The following is an 18,730-nucleotide window of genomic DNA, read 5'->3' on the forward strand; positions in this document are numbered from 1 at the left end:
GAGGTAAACTAGAAAGAGGACTCGATTCTTGAATAGTATGTGCGACATAATCACGATGCCAACCCGGAAGACGGCGTACTTAGACCCCAATGTCAAGTTCAATTGGCGTACCATTATAACCCGGGAGCAAAGACCCATTGGCTGCACCATTAACTTCTGTAGCAGAGATGATGACAACAATATCATGGCTAGGGGTGCTTATGATGCTAGTCGAGTTCGAGTTTGGGGTATCTCGATTCGACTCGAATCATTAACGTATCGAGTCGAGCTTAATCGAGTCAAGTTTGACCGAGTCGAGGTCGAGTAGCTTGCAACATGATATGTGTTTGTAGAACTCTCTATTTAGTGTAACATCTCTTCATTTTCTTTAATTTTGTCATTCGAGAAATACACATATGATGATATAGGTATATAAATAATATTTACTTATTAATAAGTAATGTAGCATAAAGTTTTTTTTTTATCAAAATGTTTTAATCATTAGTAAATATAATATTATATAAAGGAATTCGAGCTTCTTACCAGCTTTCGAGTCGAGTAATGAGCTACTTGACTCAACTCATTAACATTTCGAGTCAATCTTGAGCTCGAGTCAAACTTACTTGAGTCGAGTTTTCATCGAGTTAAATCGAGTAGCTCGCGAGTCGTCTCGTCTTATAAGAACCCCTAGGCCAGAAGAGGGGCTGCCAGAACCTTCATACATGCTGCTAGCAGCAGTACAGCGTTAGCAGGCACATTGCCATGGGAAACAGCAACACTGTTGGCAGTAGCCCCTGCAAGCTGGTTGTCGCTGCGGACTGCCCTGCTATCTATATCCAAGGCAGCAACATCACCATAAATATTATCCCCCTCGTAGACCTCCAAAACCGTCTCCAAGTCATCCAAAATATATGATCAATCCCCACATTATCCTAACAAATTAAGATGATCCCACATTACTTTTGGAGGCCACATTTAAGTTTGGATCACTAGCAAACAGAAATTCATTCTAAAAAAAATTTACATCTCGTGACACAAATATCTCACCCTTCTCAAGATCGTATAATTTCCAACCCTTTTTGCCATTGGGATAGCTTACAAAATCACACTTATGACTTCTTGGTATAAATTTATCACCTATTGCTTTTTGGTTATGAGCAAAATGTGAACCAAAAACACGTAATTCATCAAAACTAGGTTCTTTACCAAATAAAACCTCATACGATGTCTTGTTGTACTGTGCAACAAACGTGATGGAGTACGATTAATCAAGTAAACTGCCCTAAAAACGCACTCACCCCATAAACCAATAGGTAAATTCCCTTCAAACGTCAAAGAATGCCCCGCATTCAAGATATGTTGATGCTTTCGTTCAACACGACCATTTTGTTAGGGTGTCCCAACACATGAAGTTTGAAATAGGAAAATTTGTCAAAAAAAATCTTGCAAGAAAAAACCTTTTAAAAGGATCTTTGTTAAAAAACCACTAAGGTCATTTTTTTTTTGTTAGATGAAACCTCTCCCCTCTTTTATGGTATTGACTCAAGGATTCAGGTGTTGACTTCTTATTTTCTCTATATACACCAAGTCTTTTTTTTATATTTTCATTCCCTCCTTTCTTTTCCATCCGAAGTTAATGCCATGTATTCTCTCTTTCTTCTTTCTTCTCTCCCTCCACGAATGCTCATTACTTCAATCACATCACTCTGGGTTTCTCATCTCTCTCACCCCTGCTCACGCTATTAATATTTCAACAATAAACTAAGGTTGTGTTTGGATACTCACATTTCATTTGAAATCGTTGATTTTAATTCTAGAATTTCAATTTCTAGAATTCAATTCCAAGTTTCATGTTTGGAAAACTTAAGAATTTCAAATTTAGAATTTCAAATTCCAAAAGTTTGTTTAGGGAAATAAAGAATTTCAGATCATGGATTTCAAACTAAGGTAAAATTAAGTATTTTGATTAAGTGTCTATAATATAAATTCAACAAAAACATAATCTAGCAAAATCTAACTAGTAAGCTCCATAGCAGCAGTAGACTCATCGTGTTGCTCAGCTCCGTCACCCATGTTGCTCTATTGGAAGCAAACAGATTGCATAAGTCGTCCCAATTATCAATCCACTCAGCTCGCTCGTTCTAATATGCAAAAGCTTGGGGAACTTCCTGCAAGTTAAATTGCTTCCCTTTTGTACTCAAATTATTATCTAAATAGCTACAATCATAATCATAATCATAATATCAACAAAACAGTGAATTTCAAAAGAAAAAAAAATCCCAAATCAATTTATACAACATACAAATCGAAAATTCACAGAAAAAATTACTAAAAAATATGGCAATGCACTCCACTTTTCATGGAAGTTGACTTTAGGGCATACTATACATCAAATCGAAAATTCAATCAATTACATAATCAGAAGACATAATCAATTCCAAATAATTCAATCAATTACATAAAATCAAAAATTCAATCAATTAAATCAAATTGAAAACTCAATCAATTACACATATTCTAGATCAGAAGACAAAATTAGTTCCAAAAAGTTTAATAAATTACATCAAATTGAAAATTCAATCAATTACATCAAGTCAAAAATTCAACCAATTACACATATTATAGATCAGAAGACAAAATCATCAATTAAAAAAAAACTAGTGTAGGCGTCGTTTGAAGTTCGCCTTATTTTCATTGCTGCTTATCACTTTTTACCACCTGGAGGGACGGGAAGTTTGTTGGCATATACTAAGTCTTGAATGGCGTCCTTCAAATTTCAGTATTGCTCAGTAGAGTGACCCCTTCCTTGATGATACTTGCAATGGGAATTGGGATCTATTTGGCGCTCATTTCTTCAGGTTTTGGCTCTGGAAATGGCCCAATACGTGTGATCAATCCTTCACCGTAGAGGCGATCAAAGGTCGCATCATAAATCATTCCTAAAGGAGTGTAAATGTTCTCCTTTTCTTGGGCAATGGAGCATCAAGAGCTAACACTTCATTGAGATCAACTTGGCTTATATTGTTGGCTGTATTTTTGTGCTTAGAAGACGAAGAAGAAGGAAGGTCGTTCTTCTTATTTTTCCAAGTGTTGTTATTATTACTACCAGCAGTCTTTATTAGCTTGTCCTCGATGTTAATGCCGATATCATATACCGCTTCAAAAGTGTTCAATGGCAGAAATTTGAGTTGTTACCTGTACTTGTAAGTTAGGTTCTGGATGAAGAGGCGAACCATCTCTTTTTCTTTGGTGGGGATCTACTAAGAGTGCATTTGTTTCCCTCCACCTGTTCAAATAAGCAGTAAAGCCTTCATTCTCTTTCTGTTTGAGAATGGAGAGTTCACTCTCAGAAGTTCTGGCTTGAATGTTACATTTGTAGCGATTCATGAAACTTTCGGTGACATCTTGCCAAGTTGCAATGTGTTTGGCATCGAGAGAATAAAACCATTACTGACAAGCATGCTCTAACGAGAGAGGGAACACCGTAGGGAAGAGTTACGTCCAATCCCTTGAGAGCCATGGTTATAGAGAAGGCCTTCAAGTGGAACATTGGGTTGTCAGTAGGCTTAAACTTAGGGATGTAAGTGGTGGAAAACTTCTCAGGGAGTTTGTCCTTGATAGCCAAAGAAGTGGCTGGTTGCTCCACATAGGTGAAGTCCTCAGAAATCTTACTCACTTGTTCCTTGATTTTGTCCATCGCGGCCATAGTGACATTATTTTGCTCCATGGTGGTGACTTTTGTAGTGAGGGTTTGCACCATGGCAGACAGTGCCTCGATGGATTTGTTGATGATCTTAATATCTTCCTTAGTAGCCCTTAGAACGAACTGAAAGTAGTTTGAAGGTGATAAGTAGTGTGGAGATGGCGAAGTTTTCTTTGAATGCCTCTTAGATCTGAGGGATTGTTGCGGTAATGACTCAAACCGTATTAATCTACCCCTGCTCCTTGACCAAGTACTGTGAAATAAAACAATTCACTTAATTGTTTGACTCATTGCTCAAGATAGGAAAGGAAGGGGAAAAAATAGACATTTGAAAACATGTGAGAAAAAACTCCACTCATTTTTTATTATGACGAAAAAAGGGGTGCATGAACCTAGTATACGATCATAAACGACATGGTGCACGACTCGAATCGGAAAATAAAGAAAGTGTGTGGACTATACTTGACTCGTGAGTGATTAAGTGATGTTATAAGACTCGTCGTATAATCGTATGGCTAGACATGTAAACAGTAACCAAAATGACTGACGCTAGGACCAAATTAGCTCGGAAGACTAAAAAAAGCTAACTGGACTTATTCCCTGGGCACCGTGACACGGAAAAGTGTACCGCGTCGTGGTATAAGCTACCGTGACACGGCACTGATTGCCGTGACGCGGCATTTTTGCCCTAGCGCGGTGATCAGTTCTAGGTATTTTTGTGTGTTTTTTCCAGTTTTTGTCAATTTTAGAGTTTGCACTAATTACTAAGTGAGTACGGTCCATTGGAATTCGTTACTCATAAAATAAACCACCATAGACAAAGAAAACTCGTTAAAGTTAAGATCAAAACGATCACACATAGGCACGTAGGCACAATGACGCAAAGAAGAGTTTACAACCTAAGGTTAAGTTCTATGTTCCACTATGGTCAAGTTTATTTGGTGTCAAAAGGGTACCATGGTTAAGAGTTTGGACGCGCTAGCAAGGCAGCCTCCCTTTAGGGTGTATGCTAACGGGCGGCTTCGCAAGTTCGTGATTAAATCGAACTTGACTCCATGGTTTGGGTGAAATTAATAACTCAGATGAACCCTTATTGCCATGAGCGTTTTTGGGTTGATAGAGCTTAAATTCCCCGGGCTAAGACATATGTAGAACACACACGTTTTTTTTTAGAAAAAATCGAAGGAAGCTGACAGTGATAAGAAAAAAAAAGTCACTGGAAAGATTTCACGACTGCCGCGACACGGCAGGAAACACCGTGTCACGGTACAGAACGCCGCGTGACGGAAGACTACACCGAGACACGGCAGTCATGCTGTGGCGCGGCAGTCAGAAAATCATTCTGGTGCCTGTTTTCTTCATTCGCAATCAGGTTATATATTCAACTTTTCGTACGGGTAAACCTAAAATATGACGTTAAAACGTCTACGCATATGCAAAAATGCCAATTTAATTACAGGAATACTTTTCAAGAATCTTTCAAGTCTCATCCACTCATCATAATTAAATACCGATCACGCAAACCGATAAATAACCAAGAATCCTCCCCATTGGAGTCGCCAAATTGTAGGCGTCGTTTGAAGTGCGCCTACGTTAAGCATGTGTGAATATGCTTGGCATTCTTAGAAAGTGGGAATTGATATATACGATTAGGGACACGATTAGGGACAAAGCAAAGTAAGGAGCCACCAACAAGTTTTTTAGGAACTTGTAAACCGTTCATGGATTATAAAAGGCAACCACGATTAAGGGACAACGAAAGGCAACAACGATTGACCCGTAAAGGTTACACCCCATTCATAATCCATGAGACGCCCGTATTGGCCTCTACTCGATTCTTATAGTTAAAAGTAATTCATGCGATCTCAAAGGCATACAAACAAAATATTCAATTCGCTCCAAACTATTATTAGGCTAAATTAGTTGAATATTAATGCAACATGTAATTCTAAAATATTAGTGATCACTTTAATTAATAACAAGATTAAAAAGGAACCTAAACCGTTTGTCCAAATTATCTTATTAGGCATGATATTCAATTATATATTTCCTTTAAACATGCAATATGGTGATCAATAAATATAATAAAATTAACATTAATATTGGAAGCAATTCAAAAATAATCCAACAATTAATACATGACAAACATAATAGCAATCGTTAGAAAAATAATAGAAATAAAAGGAACATGATTTCTTACTTTGATTTTGTTTGCTTGCAACTACAAAACAATAAACGCGTTAATAACTTCAAGGAAATTAATATACAATAATTCCTCGGAGTGCTTAAGGGAAGTGTTGTGAGAGAATAGGGTAGGCTAATGTTTATGCTAGAGCATAGAAGAGAGAATAGAGATATATTTGATGCCCCCAACTGTAGCAAGGAGGGGGTATTTATAGAGGAAATGAATATGGGGATGCACGAAACCCTAGAGCTGCAAATAAACCCTAATTTGGGTGCCGTGACACGACAAAGGGCACCATCACATGGCATGTCTGCCGCGACACGACAACAAGCACCGTGTCACAGTATTATCTACCGTGGCGCGACACAAAGTTTTGCCCTAAATACGTATAAATTGATAAAGCGCGTGTTGTACGCGGAGAGTACACAGAAAAATCCTGTGTTACGGTTAAAGCTGGGCGTGGGCCGGGTCAGCACGCGGGCGGCCCGGGCACGGCACGAGGATGGCCCGGCACGGCACGGCCCGCCGGCAGGCCCGGCCCGGCACGATGGCACGCCCCTCGTGCCTCGTGCGGGCTGCGGTTAAAAAAAACCAAAAAACAGCCCGGCACGGCACGAGCCCGGCCAATAGCCCGCAGGCACGGCCCGCAGGCACGGCCCGCAGGCACGGCCCGCAGGCACGGCCCGCAGGCACGGCCCGCAGGCACGGCCCGCAGGCACGGCCCGCAGGCACGGCCCGCGGGCTAACGGCTATAAGGCTGGTTGTGTTTTCCCTCCAACGGCCATAAACGGCCATAAACGGCTATAAACGGCTATATTTTCACCTATAAATACCACCCTAAACTTCCAATTCTTTCCACAACTCAACTTCTCATCTCATTCTCTTACTCTCTTATTCTCATAATCTCATTATTCTCATATATTATAATTTATAAATTATAATCTCTTAATATTTCTTAATCTCTTATTCTCTTATAAATTTTACATTTTTAATATTATTAGTCTACTACCAAAAAAAAAAAAAAATACTTTGTTATATTTACATTCGGGAAATTATAATTTCGGGAAATTATAAATTCGAGAAATTATAAATTTGGGAAAGCGTTGAAGCGTCGTTGTAAGATCTAACTCAACTTTATTTTAATTTGTTATTGTTATTGTTATTATTATTGTTGTTATTATTATTATTATTATTATTATTATTATTATTATTATTATTATTATTATTATTATTATTATTGTATACTTGGAACTACTTAATTACATAAAAACTAATTTCTATTTTAATTGTGGGTTATTTGGATTGTTGAAATCTGTCTAAGGCGGGATTTGGGCTCTGGACAACGTCGATCCTAACCATAACCTACCTGGGATCTCATTGATTTAGATAATCTACTATTATTATAATTATTTTTGAAAATTTATTAACTTACTAATTAAGTAATAATTAAGAAAAAAAACTTACTTATACTTGTTAATTGTTATAATTTGTTACTTTGTTAGTGTTATAAACTTATAATTGTTAATTTGTTATAATTGTTAATATTGTTGTTAATTATTATTTATTAGTTAATAATCTTAATTAATCATGGCATCAAACCCGAACCAATCCTCCTCTAAAAAAGCCAAATCTAAACGACCATTGGAAGGCTCTTCTATGCCCCCCCCTACAATGCAAATCCCTACTATGCAAATCCCTACAATGGCCACCACCCACCCCGGGTTTTCTACCGGTTTTCCCACCGGATTAGATCAACAAGGGACATTCCAACCATGGCAAAGCACCCAATCTCCACCTTATTATGCCTCCGCACATGATATGCCTTTTGAATTTAACTATCAAACAACTCAAGCAAGCAACACACAACCTGCCGGCTCTAGTGACCCATCCGTCCAAAATACTATTCCCCCATCTGATAACCCATTCATTGAATGGTACACCGAAGAAGAAATGACCCTTTTGAAAAACCGAAAGAGTAAATGTTGGCAATATTTCTTGTTAAGTAGAGATGGTGAAAAAGCCAAGTGTAAAACTTGTGGTAATATTTATTCGGCTCCAGCCAAAGGCGGTACGGGGCACCTAAACCGACACAGTGAAAAATGTGGTGCCCCAAGTACTGACCCAACTCAACCAAAAATTTCTCAATTCCATCCTTATGGCTTCACTTACAATTATGAGAGAGATAGGGATGAACTTGGGAGAATGATAGTCCAAGCCGAACAACCTTTTCTTTTTGCTGAAAGTGATCCGTTTAACAATTACATTAAACGAGCACTACAACCCCAACACAAAAAAATCTCCCGAAAAACCGTTAAAACAGCTGCCATGAAAACTTACTTAGAATACAAAATGAAATTAATTGAAGAACTTAAAACTCTTACTTCAAGAGTTTCTATAACTTCTGATGCATGGGATGGTGGTTATGGTTTACATTATTTGTGTGTTACTTGTCATTGGGTTGATAGTGAATGGTTATTGCAAAAACGTATTATTTATTTCAAATTGCTTGAATACCCCCATACGGCCTTTAATATTTCTAATTGTATTATGAGTGCTCTTGATGAATATTGTCTTAGGGACAAAATCATGTCCATGACGTTTGATAATGCAACATCCATGACAGCTAGTGCTAATCTAATTAAACCAAACTTGCATAATGTCATAATGGATGGAGATGCATTACATATTAGATGCATTTGTCATGTTTTAAACTTGTGTGTTAAGGATGGACAAGAAGCAATTGGTCCATACTATTCCAAAATTCGAAATGCTGTTTTGTCTATTATGTCTTCTAGCAGTAGGTATCAGGAATGGAGGCGATATCTTAAGCAAAATAAGATAAAGCCTATTAGAATTAAAACGGATTGTCCAACTAGGTGGAACTCCACCTATGACATGTTGAGTCAGGCACTTTCGTATAGAGTTCCATTTTCATTGTTTTACAATAATAAGTATCCACAATTCATGATAGCAGACTCCGATTGGGATAATTGTGAAAAATATATGCAATTTTTACAATTATTATATAGTATGACTCACTGTTTTTCTTCTGTTTATGTTCCTTGCATTCATTCTTTCCTTCAAAATGCATGTTTATTTGCTCAACTTCTTTATGAACATCGATCACAACAAGATTACAATGATTATGTTCCACAAATGGAGGCTAAATGGCGTAAATATTACACTAAGCTTCCTATGGTTTATATGTTTGCTTCTATTTTAGATCCTAGATCAAAGTATGATGGCACATTTATGCTAATTGATATTTACTATGAATGCATGCAACTCGGTGATGGTGTCGAACAATATAAAAATCATGTGAAAGATAAATTTTTTGAGTTATATAGAGTTTATGAATCTAAATATGGAACCGTCACTCATTTTGCCCCTTCTCAAACATCCAAAAGCGTAAGTAAAACGGGCAAAAGTTTGGCGGCCCAAGCTGCTAACATGTTATCTAAGTTTTCAGGTAGTGGATCATCATCAAGGCGAACACAAAGCGATGTTTCGGAGTTGCAAATGTACTTAAACTACGACTTCATGAAAGGCTTGGACGAAGATTCGAGGTTGGGGATGGACATCCTAGATTGGTGGAAATCCCAAAGCACAAAGCATCCAATTTTGGCGGCAATGGCACGTGATATTTTCAGCATCCAAGCCTCCTCCGTTGCCTCGGAACGAGCTTTTAGTGCTTCGGGAAGGGTTCTAGACGATAGAAGAACAAGTTTGAAGCCCGAAACACTAGAAATGTGTGTTTGCTTGAAGGATTGGATGGATGCCCAAGAACGCATCCAAGATCGTACTTTTACGGCCAACGACAACATCGATGGTTCCGATCGTTCTGGTTCAACTAGCTCCTCCGCATTAGCTAGTGAACATGAAGCCGAAGATGAAGACGAAGAAGATAATGAAGACCTTGATTGAAGATTACCAACAACTCGAGAATTAATATTAATTAGCGAAAATTCTAGTATTTCCTATGTACTCTATTAATTAGTGAAAATGTTAGTATATCCTATGTTGGCTATGTACTCTATTAACATTAGCCGTATAATAAAATAACAAAATAAGTTATTCATCAATTATTGTTAGTTGTACACTTGTACTTCATATTATCTTTTACTTAATAAATTTTTATGAATGAATTTTTTCAACTTTTAATTTTATGGAATATGTTATATTGTTATTTAATTTTTGTCTAATACTTATATAGTTATATGAATAATATGATATATAGTAAATTATGAATGAACAATAAATATTAATATAATTTAAACAATATTTAATATAACTTAACTCCATAAAAAATTTAATAATTATTATATTCAAATATTAAATTGTATAATTATTCAATTCAATTTTTTCTTTCATAAAAAAAATTCAAGTTTTTTTAAAGTTTTTTTTAATTTTTTTTTTTAAAAAAAAAAAAGAAAAAAGGGTAAGCCGTGGCCCGTGGGCCGGCACGGCCCGCCTCCACCGTGGGCCGGCACGGTGGCCGGCACGACGGGCGGCCCGGCACGGCACGACCGGCACGGTGGGCCGTGCCGTGCCGTGGACAGGGATGCTTGAAGGCAGGCCCGGCACGGCACGGCCCGCCTCCACCGTGGGCCGTGCCAGGCCCGGCACGACACTGTACCAGGCCCGCCTAGGCACGGCCCACGGCAGGCCCGGCACGGCACGTGCCCAGCACTAGTTACGGTATGTGTACCGTGACACGGAAAAGGACACCGTGACACGGAACTGTCCACCGTGGCACGGTATAACACAACGTGTTGCGGTGTACAGTTTTCCGAAAATGTGTCCAAGTTTATAAGCGCGTGAGAAAAAACGCGGAATAGACACGGGAAAGCACCGTGTCACGGTATGTGTACCGCGACACGATGCAGAATACCGTGTCACGGTATGTGTACTGCGACACGATGCAGAATACCGTGTCACGGTACCAGGCTCCGTGACACGTCAGCAATTGCCGCGACGCGGCAATTTAGTTGTTGCGCAATTATTCTAGTTTTTTATGCGTTTTTAAAACTATGATAACTTTTGATCTGTAACTCGGAATAAGGCATATAATACATCATTGGAAATCTTATCAAGTCTACTTTTCAACCCAATTAGAATCAGGTCAAAATCATCTGTATATTTTAATATATGGCCATTTTAGTGAGAGGGTGTCGGTTTTGGGCCGAGTTTAGTATTTTGCTCATATGTTCTTCGTTTTAAATCGGAATTGGGCTTATAATATATCGTTGGAAAGCTTATTTCAAGTCCTATCCAAAAAAATAATAATTGGATCAAAATTATAGTGCCAAAAAATCATTTTCTCTCAGTTTCGTGATGTGGACACGAAAAGTGGAAAGTAAGTTATGGTTTAGGGAAATGAGCTAGGAATTGGATTGGTTTATGAAATGTATTGGGAATGAATATGGATTTAGGCACTCCAAAGGTTAAATACTCAATATAACCAATAATGGTTGTGAAAGGTTGTTCATCATCGGGTTTGATTTTGGGGAGACATTTTTAGGTGTCTACACATAGCACAATATTTATGGTAAAAAAAATTAAGAATTGAGAAACTAACCTTAGAAATATAATTTAACAGCAGGGGAGGAGAGAGAAAAATCTTGAAGAGAGAGAAAGCTTGCATGAGAGAGCTTGAAGAGAGAGAAAGCTTGAGTGAGAAAAGCACAAAGAGAGAGAGCATTTTGGTATTTCAAATGATGGATTCTTAGATTGAATTTTAAATTTTGATATATGGGCTAATGTTTTAATTGGTTTGGAATTAGGCCAATTCCAAATCCAAATGTTAGGATTTCCAAACTATGAAATTTGGCCAATTCCAGCATTTTAAATGCTTGAAACCAAACAGGCCATAAAGTTAATTGATCAAATTATCACTACAAATAGTATAAAAATTGGGGCTTTTCTTACCACAATTGACAAAATCACTCATTTGTTGTTGTCAATGGCTAAATGAGGAAGAAAGGGGTTGTTCGGTAAAAAAAAGGTTTCCAAATTTCACAATTAAGTATAAACTAAGGTAAGATCTTCAATTTTGTACTCAATTACATAAATTGCGTAAAATTAGTTAGGTCTCAATAGGAAAGTTGGACAAAAAATACACCTAATTTACGCATTTGTTGCTCGATGTTGGTGAATTTGTACTGCTGCTTAAACCAAACCCACAAATCGTATGTTAGAGAGAAGAAGGGTGAAGCGAGCACTAGAATTATGGAAGAAAGAGATTAAAAACCCTAGTTTACCTTCAATTGATTTGATTTGGGGAGGTTTGCCCAACAGTAGGCTGCAAGTAGAGAAAATAAGGAGTTAGAGCCTGAAACCTTGGGTCAATGCCGAAAAGAGGGGATAGGTTTCATCTAACTAAAAAAGTGATCGTGGTGGTTTTTTTTTTTTTAACAAAGATCCTTTTAAAATGTTTTTTTTTTTTTTTTTTTTTTTTCAAAATGAGGTGTTTAAAAGGTTTTTTTTGACAAAATTTCCTTTGAAATATAATGCCATGTTCATTAAAGTATGGAAGCATGCAGTTGAATTCTGTGCCATTGTGTCACGATCTAGGATTTTGGGCTCCAAAACATGCAACACGCTCTAGCCTTTTGGCTACAACAACGGTAGCCTTGTGTGAAAGAGGGGCTTGTGAGTACAAAGCAACACAAGTGGGCAATTAAATCTCGGAAGCACTCACGTCTATCTAGGCAACGGGTGCGGGTGGTTGGGGCCTGTGATGGCCGATACTTCAAGGCAGGCACAATCGGATCCGAACCATGAGTTCTTAGTGCATCAATTTGGTGTGTAAGGGAGCTATTATGCAAGTAAGACACAATATATATAAAGATCTAACAACAAACAAGCATAAAAGAAAGATAAAACTTAATTTGTAGAAGGCTTAAGATTTCATTCAGTCATTCACCCTCTAAAGAACCTTTAATTTTATTGTAAGGAGAATCCCTAGTGAACACTATATTGATAGTAACACAATAATGAGATCTAAGGCCTAGAAAGCATAAACTTAACTCTAGGAAAGAATTAAAGGACCATCTAAATACATCAAAAGGAGTTGGATTCTAACATATTATCACTCTTCACTAATTTTATAGACACCTCAAATTAACGTTCAATCATAGCAAAAAAGGAAGGAAATGCGGAACAAACTTTAGTTTTGGAATTAAGCAAATAAACTCAAACACCCTTTTAAATAATCATCAACCAAAGTCAAAAAATAATGTGCACCAAAAGTAAAAGGAGTTTTATACGATCCCCATAAATCACAATGGATTAATTCAAAAATACGACTAGCTTTACGTACTATCACTATTAGGAAAACTATCCCTAGATTGTTTAGCTTGAGGGCATACATGACAAGCTTTATTTAATTACTTACTAGCAAAACTATTACGAACAGCAGGAACTAACTTGACCACTCTATCCGACGGATGCCCAAGTCCTCTAAGCCATAGCTCAAAATCAAACACTTCAGGAACATGAACCGCACATACTGTTGTAGAGTCCTTTCTTCCGTTCACCGGCTCCAATCAGGCTCCATGAACGTTGGTCCTATATAGCACATAAAGCACCACTGATTCGGAAAAAATAGTGAGAATTACTATAGACACCCAAATGTGTCTCCCCAAAACCAAACCCAGTGATGAATACTTTTCACGTAATTTGATTATCGAACGAAGTGAAAGTGTGAAAAGTCTAGTGATGTGGTTGTTTTTAATAAAATATCTCTCTTTCTGTTTTTGAAAATATTTCTTCTTATACTCTATTTATGAAAACGTCCAATCCAGTTTAGTTTGGTCCATGATAAGGGTCCAATAATAGTGTAGTTGGATGGGGCTTGAAAAGACCTTTCCAACGATATATTATAAGCCCAATTTCAATGAATAATGAGGAAGTTATGACCAAAATACTAAACTAGGCTTAAACCGGATTTCACCTACGGCCCAATGATCATGTGCAGGGTCCAAAGGTTTAATCCTATTCCTAAACTAATTAGGATTTATTAAAAGCTTCTATGAGTTTCTAAAAGATCTTAATTATCCTTTTTGAAAAGATAAAAACAAAGAATTTGAAATTGAATAAAATTTTCCTTTTTTAAATCCTAATTCTATTCGAATTCAAATATGTTCAAAGAAAGTCAAATATTATTTTTGTTCCTCATAATATTTATCCAAATCTTATATGGTTGGATATATCTTGAAATTATCTTTCCAATGATATATTATAATATTAATTCCGAGATATAACGAAAAAGATATAAAAGAAATACGAAGCTCTATCCAAAACTGACACCCTTCCACTATTTCGGCCATATCTTTTTATCTACCAAAGATTTTAATCTGATTCCAATTGGGTTACAAAGTAGACTTCAAGAGCTTTCCAACAACATATTATATGACTTATTTTTACTTTTGTATCAAAAGATATGATAAAAACAAAATCCGTAAAAAAGTTGTCCCAGCGCCAAACGACAGGTATGTCGCCTGGCGACAATACCTGTTGCCTGGCGCTGCTCCTGTCATCTGGCGCTAACTCCCAACGACAGGAGGTCTTTTATTCCGAATAGGACTCAAACTCTTTTCTATCATTTCCATGCTATTTTTTCTATAAATAGGGGTCGTATCTCCCCGTTTTTGATCATTCACAACAATCATCTCTCTCTATTCTCTCTCTATTCTCTTTCTAAAAAAGCTAGAAGCTTCTTCTCTCTATTCTTTTTTTAAACCTTCATTTTTAAAAAATTCCACAAACATTAGTTCTAGACACACCTAGCCAAGTTCGAGGTTGCCTTCACCCTAGACGTGAAAGGTTGATAATTTCTGAGGGTTTGGTCTCAAACCTTATTACAATTCTTTGATTAGATTTACTGTTTTAATATTTTTCCTTGAAGTTACTACCGCGTTTGTTATTAGAAAGAGATACGAGGCATCCAAGTAAGTAATTTAATTGTTATTCTTTTGATATAGATAGCATGCTTTGATTATTTTGATTCCTAGTATCATGTTAGGATGTCTTTTTGTTTCCTAGTATCATGTTTAGGGTAATAACTAAGATTTCTAATATCATGTATATTTTATTATGATTCTTCCTATTTCTTTCCTATTATCATGTTAGTGTCATGTTAGGGCTAACTGATCTTTAATGTTTAGTGACATGCTAGGGTTTGTTATTAATCTTGTTAGTATCACGCCTAGGATCTTGCTAATATTATTAAGCTTTATTGAGATTGAGATTATGATGATGATGATTATTTTATGTTGCTTGATATATTATTGTTGTTATTGCTTGATCACGCCTATTATGCAGGTTTAAAGGGAATTTGTACTTGTAATCACGCTTAATAAGATAATTAATAATCTTGTTTAGGCTAATATGATTATATATTCAAGTGATAGCCAATAATAGAGTTGTTTGTGCATTAATATTCAACCAACATAGATTAAACATGTTTAGGGTTAACCTATTGGTTGTATGTTAGTCAGAAAGCGCACATGAATATGAGAAGAATAAAGTAGAGGCCTATTATTGGGGCAAGTTCAATCTCTTTTAGGTTGGATTTGTACCTTCATCCCTGAACTTCCAGTCATGGTTCCAGACCTATTGGAGTTCACGATCTCCTGGATCGTTAAGGGGTGTAACCTTCACCCTGTGAACGGTTTACAAGTTCCTAAAACTTGTTGGCGACTCTTTTGCTCTAGCTTCCTTTCCTTTGGACGCCACCATGCTTAAGTGTATGATCACAGTGGGGCTCAAGTGTGAGATGCTTGAAATATTCCCCACAATTACCAATCATTCAAGATACTGATATTAAATTGTATTGTAACTTAGGAAAATATAACACATGTTCCAAAATTAAGTTGTCAGCCAAACAAACACGACCCTCTTTTAAGGCCACATCTTGATCACCATTAGGAAGACCCACGGGACATGATGTGATTGAACAAATGTCCACCAAATAAGATTCATTTCCGGTCACATGATAAGATGCTCCCGTATTGATAATCTAAGATGAAGACAAAGATTCACCTTGAAAACGATCATGTTGATGACGATTAACCATATTTAATAATACCTGAACATCCTCGGGTTTAAAGTCCGCCAAAGAGAGATTATCACCACAGTGAGCAGGCTCACTCACGGCATTAGCCCGGACAGCTCCTGCTTTGCTTGCACCTTGAGCAGACGATGAAGCAGCACCTTGAGTAGGATTCGGAGGGCGTGAGGAACTAACCAGTAGTAGCACCCCTTTACCTCCCTTTCATTAAAGTTCAAACCACCAATGACGATACCCATGAAGTTCAAAGCACCCTTCATTACCATGTCCAGTTTTCTTGCAATGCGAACAATATAATTTCGATTTATATGGATGGTCCATGGCTCCCTTCCACCAAGTAGTGGTCACAGCAAAAGCATGAGCATCCCGCACCGCGTCTTTCTTAGGCTTGCCTATAGCAATCCCACACGACTCTTCCTTTTGGAAAAGAGCCTAATTGATTCGGTTAAGAACAGCAGGAGGCTGTTGTGACAATAAATTCGTGCACACAGTAGCATATAAGTCATCGTCAAAACCAATATAAAATTGTGTAGCACTTCTTCTTCTCTGTCCGCGGCATATTTTGCTACAACAATACATGTGCACAGGCCACATTCACAACCATGTGGTGGTTTGAGTCGCGTGAGTTCGTCAAACATGCCCATGAGTTTAGTATAATAGCCTTCTATAGGCATGCCTTTGGTTTGTTTACCATTGGTAATCTGAGATCGCAATTGCTGCAACCTAGGGCCATTAAATATGCAATATCTCTTCTCCAAATAATCTCAGAGCTTTTTCGCCTACTCAAAATAAGGAATTGTCACGACAACCTCCGAGTCCATAGATCATAAAATCCAAGAAACAAGCATAGAGTTAACGATTTCCCAATCAAGCATTTTCTTTTTCTCAGTCGGCTTTGTGATAGTTCCATCCGCAAACACAAACTTTAGATGAGATCGTAGAGACAAAATAATAACCTTAGACCACGATAGATAATTATCACCCTTCAAGACTAGGTGAGTAATCAAATTACCGAGTTGATCACCTGCACTCAGGTAGAACAGAGAAGAAGGATTCAATCTTCCCATCCTTAGCCATTCTAGAAGGCAGTAATCGGTAAGAGAGAAATAAAAAGTTAGTTTTAGGGTTTAGGCTTGATACCATATCAGGAATTTAATTTCCTTGCATTATAGTCACGGTCTAAGCATACATTGGCTTATTAAACACATTAGCTACATAATTAGGCCTAACAATTCGATTTTGCAAATGATTTTCTAAAATGATTCATTTCTACTTGGGTTGTTAAAAGGATTGATAATCAAATTTATCTAGTGTATATCTTTAAATGAAAATCCTACTTGGTAAATGAATGTCTTCTATAAGTAAGAGACTTCATAATCTAAGTAAAGTGTGAGTTTCTACCTGAAAACCTTAGGAGCAATTAAGAGTAAGTTTGCAAAAGTTAGAGATTTATCATACTAGTTTCGGGTTTCATGTGTAGCTTTCCAATCACATATAAGAGTTTAAATTTTGTGTTATTTTGGGATTTGGGTGTGAGTTTATGTTTGATACACGGTGAGTCATAAGCTTTTTGTGTGAAGCTGGGAGAGTAGTACTCTGGAAGTGTTGAGTGGAATTAAGCCAGTAACTTAATTAGGTTGGGTAGGATTGAGTCCTATCGTGTAGCAAGCTAAGTTAAGGTTGAAACTTGTGAGAAAGTTTTGATTATAGTATGCTGTAACTAGACCTAGCAATCTTGACCCAGACCCGATGACTTGACCCATGGCCGAAAAACATAGACTCGTTATTGATCCAAAACCCAAAATTGACCCAAACCGACCCGAAAATGGAGTTGACCTGATCCTGAACTAACCCGACCTGAAATTGACCCGAAGTGTTTGACCCGAACAAACCCGATACCCGAAATTGACCCGAACAAACTCGATATCCGAAATTTTTAGAACTAAATAAAATTACTTTATATATAATTGAACTAAAAATGTCTGGTACCAAAAGTAACTCAAATTATTCATCTTCAACTGTAGCTAAGCTCATAAATCGATTTGATAATTCTTATTATAACAATAACAAAATATAAAATTATTGATTTGAGCTTGAACAACCCAACATGACCTGACCTGATTTTGACCTAACCTGTATATAACCCAAACATATTTGATCCAAAAATGGTCTTACCCGAAATGACCTAACCCAAAATTGACCCGATCCGAAATCGACCCAAATCCTAACCCGTATCATACCCGAAACCCGATATGACATTACCCAAGCCATACCCGACCCTAATGTTAACTAACCCGACTCAAAATTGACCCAACCCATACTCGACCCGAATGACCCATTTGTTAGGTCTAGTTGTAACTAGTAGTTTTTGGATTATTTTTTTAAAAGAAGTAATAAAGGACACTAAATTTCATTAATTAAAGCCATACATCATCTACAATTGACAATTAACAATAATGAAAAAGAATTTAGCAAAATCAAACAAGAATTAATCGAAGAAGGGCTAAAAATCCAAATACATAAATACAACAATTCAGCACATTCTTGATTCGTTGTCTCGTACAACTTTTTGAGTGGATCCATCGTCGTTTCCTAATTTTGTGAGAAAGTAAAGTCTTGTGCTGATTTTGTAACTCAAATCCGAGCCATAATCAAACATAGTCTCGCACAACAAGAGACCAAATTAAACACAAATAAAATCTTGTCTTTCGAAGGAGTCCAATATGAAAAACCTTGTCTTTTGTAGGAGATTAAAAAAAACCTTGCCTTTCGAAGGAGATAAACCCTTTCT

Source organism: Chenopodium album, chromosome 14 (assembly GCF_948465745.1).
Source record: "Chenopodium album chromosome 14, dcCheAlbu1.1, whole genome shotgun sequence".
NCBI lineage: Eukaryota > Viridiplantae > Streptophyta > Magnoliopsida > Caryophyllales > Amaranthaceae > Chenopodium > Chenopodium album.